Source organism: Pyxicephalus adspersus, chromosome 1 (genome assembly GCF_032062135.1).
Source record: "Pyxicephalus adspersus chromosome 1, UCB_Pads_2.0, whole genome shotgun sequence".
NCBI classification, from domain to species: Eukaryota; Metazoa; Chordata; class Amphibia; order Anura; family Pyxicephalidae; genus Pyxicephalus; species Pyxicephalus adspersus.
In genome coordinates, this window is record NC_092858.1 from 43,508,761 (window position 1) to 43,516,378 (window position 7,618).

Genomic DNA, 7,618 nt, shown 5'->3' on the forward strand with positions numbered 1-7,618 from the left:
AGAGTTCCGCAGAATCCTGTTTGGAATCACTGTCCCCCCCTAGCGTTCTAATTCTCTCCATATTTCCACGCAAAAAGCATTACATTTTTTTTTGCATGCAAATTTATTTTACATTGTAGGCTAATATTCCTAGGCATAACTCACTGAAATATGTCCAATAGTTATTAAATTTAATAAAAAAATGTAAATAAAAAAAACAACAAAAGCTGTTTATATACATATATACATATACATATGTATATAATATATATATAGTATAATATAAATATATATATATATATATATATTATATGAAGATTTCTTTGTATTGGACTCAATACAGCTATTTTGTATTGAATCCAATACAAAATTATTTAAATTTCCGGCCGATCCTCCCGCCTGCACTGACGTCACCGAGAATCCCCAGAGATTGTCTCTGCAGTTCGCGGCTGAAGATTGAAGGAGGAGGACGTGTCCCCAGGACCTGCGGGGACCAGCAGGATGCCGACGGAGCAAGGTAAGTAATCCCTAGTGTGACTCGGGACTAGCGCTTTTTGCAGGTAAAATCCCCCCAGAGTCACACTCGGGATTACCGCTAAGGGGGGTTAAAAGACCTCAATAACAGTGCTCTGGCCTTTGCAGCACTAGGTCCCAGGTTCAAATCTCGGACAGGACTCCATCTGCATGGAGTTTGCAGGTTTTCCCATGGGTTTTCTCTGGGTATTATGATTTCCCCCCACATTCCAAAAACATGCAGTTAGGTTAAATGGCTACCCCAAAAATTGACCTTAGACTGTGATAAAGACGTATGACTGTGGTAGGGACATCAGATTGTGATCTCCCCTCCCAGCAGGGAAAGCTAATGACATGACTTTGTACAGCGCTGCTTAATATGATGCTTAATATGGTGCTATATAAATACTAATATAAGTATATATGGCAAATATACTAATATTGTATATAAATATATTATAATAATAATCACTTATATTTTTTAATCAGCATAAAGCGACATACAGTGGTTGTATATATTTTTTCAAGTGGTTTTGGTCCAGCTGATGATTTCAGGCAGAAAGCTGGGTTTTTCCACAGTATTACCGCAATGGCCATGCAGAATACCCCCAGTGCAGTGAGATCTGGCAGTACAGGAATGTGCGGTCCCTTTGACCACTTTCTTATGGGGCACATAAAAGTATGTAGCATGGATGGAGAAGAAGTAAAAATTGATATAACAAGATGTGTCTGCTCGGAAGTGTGAAGAAACACAAGAAAAAAATATGAAATTGACCACCATCACCTATATAGATCTGCAGATGAGGCAGTTAAATACCTCAACACATATTTTGGTCTTAGACTCAGCAGGATGTATTACCTCTAAAGCTTCCATGTGTACTGGCACATTGATTGCAATGTATGTAGATTTCACACATGTGCAGGGGTAAGGGACTGTTTAGGTAAAAAACAACCAAAACATTTTTAAAAAAATGCAAGTAAGCTGGCTCTTTAACACAGAAACGACAGATAAAGTTTCTGCTGCAATAAAATAAACTTGCCTGCCTATTCCCAATCTGCTCGATAATATACACTGAGCTGTATATGAGTGCATGATCCTGACATTCCTGGCTGCTGGGAATGAATGAACCCCAGTGTACATGTGTGGGAGCTATATCATTCCAGCCTGATCAATCAGAATGGATGAAGATCCCGAACTCAGAAAAAGAGCAAAGGAGGCAAAGAAGTGAGGAGAGTTTAAATAAATAATTGCATAAGTTGTTTATTTTGTTTTATGAAGAAGACATCGCCTGTCCACTTTAGTAGGAAAATAATTATAACAAGACAGGAATGACCTCACTCCAGGTTATAAAGAAGAGAGATGTCAGCACATGGTCAGAACATTGCTGGAAACACTCTATACTGTGCCTGCCCTCACCTGAACTATAACCAGGCAGGTTTTAGAGGGATGAAAACCCATTTGCAGAACCAATGTGAAGCATGCTAAAGTCTTCCTAAAATAGAAAAAAATTAACATTCAATCTGTGCGAATGCCTAATAAAGGGTAGCAGTCTTTATGCCTAAGGGCCAAATGTATATCCAGAACTGCAGTTTAACAGAATTTGAGAAGTCTGTGATGTCCTGCAGCTTGTAAATAAACAGCTCATATGATGGGTTTGTTTCTCTCCTGTTGTGCATTTTGTTCCCCTTCTCATCAAATAAATAGGGCATCACTTGATTTGGGGCTCTAAGAGCCAGAAGTTATTAGTTTCTATGATATCAGTTTGGAACACTTCTGGAATTATTCAAAATTTAGAGACTGATGCATTTGACCCGTGGATTGAAAGTGGATTTTTTCAGTTTTATAATTCCACCTAAGGAGAACATAAGACCTTTGACACAGACTCTAAAGAAGTGGTTTATAAATGTTCCTGTTAAAGGACGAGGTTACTTTTTTCTGAACTTGTACTTCATTATTTTCCTTTAACCACCCAAGTGCTTTGTTCAATACTTTGTTCAATACCTGCCTGAAGCTGTCTTTCTCCAATAAATGACCCTACTAGGTCAACTTCCTAGTAGACATGTGCACTGCAGTCCATTCGTACCTATGTGTGAACCACATTCTAGCTGTGCTGTAGAATACATAGGAATGAATAGAGCCCTGGTATGAACAAGAGGAGCGGAAAGTAATATTATTGCAGTGGTTATACAGTACTGCAGGTTAATCAATGGGTTCCTAAGTGCATGCTGAGTAACAGAGAACAAAATCAATAATCTAAAACTGACATTGCCTCATTCTGTGTCACTTGAGCTGCTCCAACTGTACAAATATGACTGGTAACATAGGCAATATTTCCTGCAAGGGTTGCTCAGAGCAGCAAGAATTAGAATAGGCCGGCTCTTTGTAGGCTGTTGACACATTGGGCTTCCTTTGCTTGGCTGCAGAGCAAACAATCTTGCAAGTATGGGATGCTTTTTGAATGAGCAACACCACATTACCATTATTAAAGTTAAATAAATTACAATAAAAATAAATAGACATTTTACCGGTTTCTCCTGCTAACTTATATATCACTACAAGAAAAGGGCAATGATTGTGGAACCATTGAGAGAAGCAGGGGACCTAAGAGTTCTGCTTACTCCCAAAATAGACTCTCAGGGGATTGGTGTCTCATAAAATTGCTAAATGTTCCAGCCAAGTTAAAAAAACACATTGCAATGGAATAACTTTTACAGAAAAGCACAGCTAGCAAAACTTTAAAACAGTTGAACAGTTTTCAGTGTTTAATGATGGGGGACTCTTTGAAATCTTTACTGCAGTGACTGGGTCACTTTTAAATATTTATATGGCAGAGAAACTTTTCAAACTTGCAATTTTCAAACTTGCCTATCAGTCTCCTTCTGTCTCCTAAAACCCTCACGACTTCCCACCACTACATATCTCCCCCCCTATTGTCTGTTAATTCCCCCATCTCCTAGATTGTAAGCTCTTCGGAGCAGGGTCTTCTCCTCCTGTGTTAAGCTACGTACACACTTCCAATTATTATCGTTGGAAAACGAACGACGAACGTTCATGCACGATATATATGAACGATCGTATAGCACCGATCCTGCACATAGAGTTAACGACACGATCGTTCGTAGATATTGTACACACAATTATTTAGCAGTCTGACAATCTGACATTCCCTGAAACATTACCTGATGGAGAGTCTTCCAGGTCAATAACAGTAAATGATTCTTTACCAGGGAAAGTTTCAGGGAATGTCAGATTCACTGTTTCATAAATAGAGCTAATACAGCAGCAGTAAAAAAAAAAGTATTTGCTTAGGAATTTGCATCCCCAACAGCTTTTTACCAGAGGTCATTGGTGATGACACAATGGAGAAGGTCATGGGGGAGGATTTTCTAAGGAGTACTGCTGTATAGTAACTGCAAATATTTACTTCAGTTGTAATGCAGTACTAAGCTTGTACAGTCAAGCAATGTCTTGGACTAAATGAGCGTACTTTTGTCCACCAATGTAATAGAATTGTTTGGTGTTCATGACTACCGGTAGTAAATACAGGTTTTTGGGAGTCTAATGCCCAAGGCTGAGATTATAGTGCAGGGGGGTATGTAATTTACTAGGCAATATTGTAAGTACAGAACACTAGTTTTCTAAAATGCTTTTAGATAATGAGGATCACACACGCTGTACATGGTAAAGAGGAAAAAGATGCAAGCAATGCTGTGTTTGAAATTCTTCCCATATACAATGAAGATGCAGTGATAAAAACATTATTATTAATTATTATTATTATTATTATTATTAATAAACAAGATTTATATAACGCCAACATATTACGCAGCACTGTACATTAAATAGGGATTGTGCCACAAGCTTGGAAAAAAAATGAATCTGACTATATGAACAAGCCCAAGGTGATACATCTTATAATGTCAAGGTCTTTTGGTTGGAAAGGGAGGAATGTTTATCCCATGTGTATGAGGAAGAAGATTTAACAAGTATAGACTAAAGAGAAGTATCAGGGCACAGCCTGACCAGGGTACATTAGAGATGTAGGTCTATACACCCAAGAGCTGTCTAAGTACTGTACCTATGTCCAAAGATTACGTGGCAAATAATAATAGATGTAGTCTTGTAGGGAAATGTTTAATTGTGTCTTTTGGGTTGTTGTGGTGCAAGAACTCAGTAGGTGTGAATGGTCTTGGTTTAGTGAAGAGTGTAAGGAGAAGGATCTATCTAATGTAGAGTTTAAAACCAAGTTTCCACATAGAAACTTCACTGTGTTACTGTGGGTGTTGATCAAACAGCATTAGTACAATTGTGGGGGGCATCGTTTGTGAGCATTATAGTTTTACTATTTTGTGAAGATACAAAAAAAGAAGGTAAAAACCTTGTGGGTCAGCTATTTGCTTATTACATTGGAAAGATTTGGTTTTGCCAGAAATATGCCTAATATATATAGTCCTCTGTGTTTTAAACAGAGGCAAGGTAAAAATATATGGCTATATATAGCTGAAGAATTTAGAGCTGAGCTTATAGGAAGTATGTCTCCTGGAGGAATGCAACACTGACTTGAGGAGAACATAAGGGTCCTTTTAAATGGGAGACATTGAGCTCTTGATAGTTATGGGATTAATATGTGCTCATCTATAAGGCTACAGACACACGTTGGACTTTAGTCATTTGAAATGATCTTTCATGATGCTTTCCAACAACTAAAGACTGAATGATGCATGAATGAGTGCTATACAAACAGCTCCATTCTGCCCTATGGAGAGAGGAGAAGGAGTGAGTGGCATCCAACTGCGCTCTCTCCACTTCATTTCTATTGCAGACATTCGTTGTTCATGGGTCCACCAGGATGGATCCATGAATGTCGTCGGACAGCTGCTGTACACGTCAGATTCTCATCCGATATTAGCCCTGAAGCAGAGGAGAATTATCTGATGTTTTTACGTAGCCTAAGGCGGAGAAGATATCGCAATCTGCTTTCCCTTACTTCCTGCTTCCAGCCCATTTATAAAGATATTGGCAGCTGTATGCAAATCGGCAGAGCTGGGCAGAAATATTTCTCTTCTGCTGCTCTTTGTAGTTCTCTTCATTGGCTTCTATTTCACCTTAGAATCAAATTCAAGCTCCTGTGCTTTGCCTTCAAATCCCTCCACAGTTCTTGTCCCACTTACATTTCTGACCTGATAGAAAAATACTCCCCCAGTTGCTCTCTCTGCTCCTCTGATGACTACTACTGACTTCCACACGCATAACCTCATCACATGCACAGCTCCAGGACTTTTCTAGAGCTGCCCCCAACTCTCTGGAACGGTCTTCCTCGTCCTATTCGGCTTGCTCCTACTTTCTGCCCATTTATTTATTTTTTAATTTAAATTTAAATGTTGCCTTGAATGAGTAAAATGTAATTTGCTATCATCCATCACAGTGTGCAGTGTAAATTGTCATCCATTTACCTGCAAAACATTAAAGCTGGTAAATGAAATACAAAAGAATTAGATAAATATTCTACTATTTACCTAACCTCTGGACAATCAAGTTGTAGAAGTATTCCAAATAACATGAAGGAAAATCCAGTCCCTTTCCACCAGATTGATGGGGTGTTCCTGTTTTCAAGAGAAATTACAGTTTTATGTAACAAATTGATTTTAGTCTATAAAAATGGTCAACTTTTGCTGGTCAACTGAATTATTCAATTGTAGGTTTGCCTTATTATTCATGGGGCCTGTCCCAAGCAAAACTTTTATAGAGCCCTTCTCCCTATGTCATGGGTGATCCTCTGACCAGGGATCATTTAACAAGTACAACCACCATGACACTCCCTGATCCGGCTGCTGATCCTGTTTAACCTTCTCTGGCTCCAGGCTCTGGATCCTCAGCATGTTACCTGTGACTGACCTCTACCCTGCTTCTTGCCTTGACCTGCTTGCTCTGACTTCAGATCAACTTAACTTTAATTCTCCCTTGTTGCCTGAACTGACCTCAGACCATCCTGACCTTCTTCATGCCAGCTAGTGTTCTCATTGCTGCAAAGTGGTCTGGTGACCACTAGGGTTACCGGCCCATCACCTCTTGAGGGGGTACTCTGATGAAAACCAGAAGACACTTGGACTTCCTGCACTGGGTAACCCTGTACCACCTGCCTGGGGTATAGCCCAATCAGCAGTACAGCTATTTCACCTACCTTTCCTCCATCGTTCAAGACATATGAAAATAATCAAGTAATAAATCAATATAAATTGTATTCAAATGTTCAATGGCTCTAGCATGTTGCTATAGGATACATTGAGGCCTCCAGGTGGAGTGTTAAGTAAAATCTAAATTATTTTATGTCTAAAAGCTTATTTTGTTATAGGAAATTAAAAACCTAAAACCACCAATTCATCCTCTTTATCAGGGTTCTAGTAAGAATCTGTGAGGTCCTGCCTGGCCTTAATGGGTTTAAAATCAACCATTAAATTTGTAGGATTAGGAACATGTTCCAGCAGCTGATTGCAAATTGTTGGTTTGTCGTTTTGACATTTTGATGATGAAATAAACTATTTATAGTCTCAACATTTGGTCCATTGCTTTTGTTTGCTCTTGTACTTGGATTCTGTTCTGTGATAGGACAGTGAAAAAAGTCAGGAGACCCAACCAGAGTCTGAATTAGCTACTAGTTTGATCTTTCCTTATCCTAGGCTGAGTTCTACTGTGGAAAGCATTACAAAAAGCTGATGCCAAGTTAGATTCACTACACAATATTTTTCAGATTTAACAAAAGGAGAATACAAGGCCAGGCAATTAAGCACAAATAAATTGTACACATACCAGGGAACTGAATAGCTGGATGATAAGTGGTAAGACATACATAAAAATAAGGTACAAGAAAAACAAAAGTGGTAGTAAGTCACATAAGCTTGTTGAAATCAATATGTATGAGGTACATTACCAAACAACTGGTAACAGAAATAACATTCATTGAAGCACAGGGAACATGTGGGACTTGTGGGATGAGGGATTTGGTGGGAAGGAAGGTAAAAAAGACTTCAGAGATAATAATGTGGTCCTAAAGCTGCGTACACACTTCCAATTTTTATCGTTCAAAATGAACGACGAACGATCGATTGGGCAAAAATTGTTCGTAAA